The sequence below is a fragment of the Rattus norvegicus genome, chromosome 20 (assembly GCF_021556685.1).
Source record: "Rattus norvegicus strain SHRSP/BbbUtx chromosome 20, alternate assembly SHRSP_T2T, whole genome shotgun sequence".
Taxonomy (NCBI): Eukaryota; Metazoa; Chordata; class Mammalia; order Rodentia; family Muridae; genus Rattus; species Rattus norvegicus.
In genome coordinates this window covers 41,693,499-41,697,346 of record NC_141553.1, presented here as the reverse complement: position 1 = coordinate 41,697,346, position 3,848 = coordinate 41,693,499, and positions in this window count along the sequence as shown.

Below are 3,848 nucleotides of genomic sequence, written 5' to 3'. Positions count from 1 at the left end.
TTCTTCATTGTATGTGTATACCAAGCTAGCAGGCATGGCAAGTGCTTTACTTACTGAGCCATAGTCCTAGATTAAAATGGTATTTCTTTTAAATCTTTATAGAAGAGAAAATTAGAAACTTAAAAAACTTTAAGCAGCAACAAAATTACCTAAATTTTACTAACCACAATAAAATTGCTTCTTTCTTTTGGAGAAATGAAAAATATAAATGTTTTGATTGGAACATATGACTTGATTGTGGAAATAGAGTAGAATACAGATATGTAAATTGTAATTCTATGGAAAAGTATGTCAATATCTCGAGAGACTATAATTAAGATCAGCTTATTGTAGTTGGCATTTTATCTGTCTGGTATAAGCTCAACGATTCTTCAAGCTCAGAAAAAGGCAAGCTTATTCTTGCCATCCCTGCTGCCCACCTGATCCATAATGATTTATCTTACTTGGTTTAAAGCAAGAGCACAGTGGTAACTAACATCCAAAGGCACCATCTGAATTTGGTTCCTGTAATGTGAATAAATACAGAGCCATGACCAGACTGACAAAATGGGACTGCTCCTGGCACTGTGTGACACAGTGACAAATGTCAACAAGGGCAGGCCAAGGGCTGACCAGCAGAGAGAGGCTGAATGGTCTCTAGCAGCCAAGACAGGAAGATGAAAATGTACTTGTCAAGAGCTCATAGAAGCAAGAGGCATTCGCAGACAGTAAACAATGAGTAGAGCCTGAGCTGCCAACTTCCTCATCATAATGCAGAGGATGTAGCATTTGCCTGCTGTTTGTAATGTTCCTATGTTCTAGACCTTTTCTATGTCTCTTCTCAGATATTGCAAAGTACTTGAATTTTCCCTCTGAAGATTTGATCTGACTTCTCATTCCCAATCTTTGGATAAGCCCTAACCATACCGTCTTCTCAACACTGAGAGAAGATGAAGTCACAAGGCAGAATAAGGAACACAAAGAAGCAGAGATCAATCTGCAAGTCACAAACGAGGCAACCCGTTCCCTATGTTGCATCCCGGTTTTAAAAATAAAAGATGGGTTCTACACATCTCCCTTCTAAGACACAGAGGGGTCCTTTCTCTAAGTATTGACTGAGAATCTAGAGAATAGCTTTTGCTAAGTCCTGACTGCAGCTCCTGCAACAACATATGCTACCTACCTTCATCCTGAATCTGCTCCATTACCAATGTAGTATCTCTAACAAGAACTGAATGAAACGTAAGGAATTTAGGGAGCCTCCACATTATACTAACCATGGTGTTCAGCCAGTAGAAGTGCTAGACAACCATTGTTGTATAGTCCTGGAACTGCTGAAGTTGACAGAACACCACTGTTCCTACAACAGGTGACAAAGGTCCTGCATCCTCACCTCATACAGAATCATTTGCTGAGATTGTCCCTTCATGTCAGTTTGGGGTAACTTACCATTGGTATTTCAAAAGGAAAACAAGATTCTTGTACTATTAAAGAACATAGCTCGTTCTTTTTCTTGTTAAAATAATTATTATCCCAATGAAGTTTTATAAACTTAGATTTTTGTAGGAGTACTTGAGTGCTGTTATATTAGAGGGGACTATTTTAATGTATTGTTATTTTCAAAGATTTAGGAAGTCATTGTAAATAATACATCCTTAGGTTACTTAAAGTTTTGTGTGCATTTATCCAATATGTCCTACTCTTATAAGACGAAGAGGCATTATTTTTAATATTCCACAAAAATTTTCACTGAATGGGAACATAAACTAGGAATCCCTGCTATTGAAAACAGGTAGCAGAAAAGGGCACACTGCTCCCTTCCTTGCTTTAGTATAATATGCGATGGTAGGTTACTGTTGAAGTTTTGTCTTTTACTGTCTACTGAAATGCTATGTGTGTGTTTGCAAGAGCTGGAGTCTGCAAATAGTCCCTGTGATCTTGCCTGCAAGTCAATTCTGATTGGTAAACAAAGATGGCAACAGTCAATAGTTGGGCAGAAGAGACACAGTGGGATTTAGGTTTTGAGGGCTTGTGTGGAGAGGAGGACCATAAGGAAAAAGAAGATTCGGGAGGGAAAGGAAACTGCCATGGATTAGGCGTCAAGAAGGTGTGGCCCTGTGGGCTGGCCAATTGGAGTTAAGAGCAGCCCAGATGAAACATAGTAAGTAGTAAGTATAAATCAGGGTCATTGGTAGGAAAGTAGATTATAATAGCATAGAGGGAGATACCTATCAAGCTATTGTGCTGTTTAAGATTTATTGTAAAATTAAGGTTGCGTATATTCTTTCATCTGGGAACTAAATGATAAAGGCAGGTTAGAAACTCCAGACACGGTTTAAATATTTCTGATAACATATTATATAGGTGGATTCTTTCCTCTAACTTACATATTTGCATTCTATCATGGTATTCAAGGTCATCTGTCATACAGTCATTACCCTTTATCACATTAATGTTCAAGTCTATTTGAGGAAACATTTAATAACAAGGTACCGCAAAAGCACAAGGTACTAAAGATGACTGGCCTTAGTTAAAATCAATATAGAACTTGGAATCACATACAAAACACATGTATGTATGTATGTATGTGTATGTATGTATATGAATGTATATACATGTGGTCGTATGTGTGTGTCTATGTGTGCATATATGTATGTGTGTATATATGAGTGTATATTCGTATGTATTTGTACATGAGTGTGTGTGTGTGTGTGTGTGTGTGTGTGTGTGTGTGTGTGTGTGTTTTCAAGGGCATTGGCAGAGAGGATTATCTGAGGGGGAACATGTGCCCTCTCAGTGAGAGTCACCTTCCACCAATTGGCCAAATGCAAAGGGGTCTGAGGAAAATGCAGATATTCCTGTCTGCCTTCTTGTCTCCCAGAGGGCGTGTGTCAATCACTGTGGCTGCTGTCCTCTGCTGACATCATACTTCTGCCTCTTCGGCCTTCCAACATGCTTGAAGACTATTGACTCTAAGGGATCTCCAAGCCTGCAGTACCAGATAGGGATTGACGAGGCAGCCAGCAGCAGGGACTAAGTAGCTGCCGGGTACTGAGCCTCTCCAACACACAGATGGCCACTGCTGGACCTAGCCTCCATAATGTAAGCCAATATAATAAATCCTGTGTGTGTGTGTGTGTGTGTGTGTGTGTGTGAGAGAGAGAGAGAGAGAGAGAGAGAGAGAGACAGAGAGAGAGAGACAGAGAGACAGAGAGAGAGAGAGAGAGAGAGAGAGAGAGAGATTCTTTAGGGAACACTGCCTAAGAAATAATACTGAGTCAGAAGAAAATACGCTTACTCTTGGGCCTCATGGCCTTTGAGCTCTTCATCCATGTACTGGAGACATACATTTTTCCTAGCCATTGTGCTCTTAACATTACAGAATAACATCTATGTAGACAGCATTTACACTGAATAAGTGATACTAGTAATCCAGAGAGGATCTGTCTCTCTGTACACAGGATGAATATGCACTACTTCATATGACAACTCGAGCATCTGCTGGTTTGTAACCTACCTAAGGTTATGGAATTAACCCCAAGGGTGTTGAGGACAACTGTGCTCACTCCCAACTGAGATCACCAAATCTTATCACAAGGTAAACATGCATTTTCATAACACAAATATAATATTCTTTGGGGAACTTGTTTACAGTATTGTATTTTTTATTTGACAAAATTCATAAGATATCATTTTATTGAAATAAAATATTTAATATCTCTTTTAATGTTAGCTACAATTTAATTACATTGTGTTATTTCTTTATGATCAGAGCACAAGCTTTGCTCTAGGGTGGTGCCATCCAATTTCTAAGAATAGACAGTAAGAAAAGCATAATCTCCCCCTACAGCCAGTCTTTGAGGCCATAT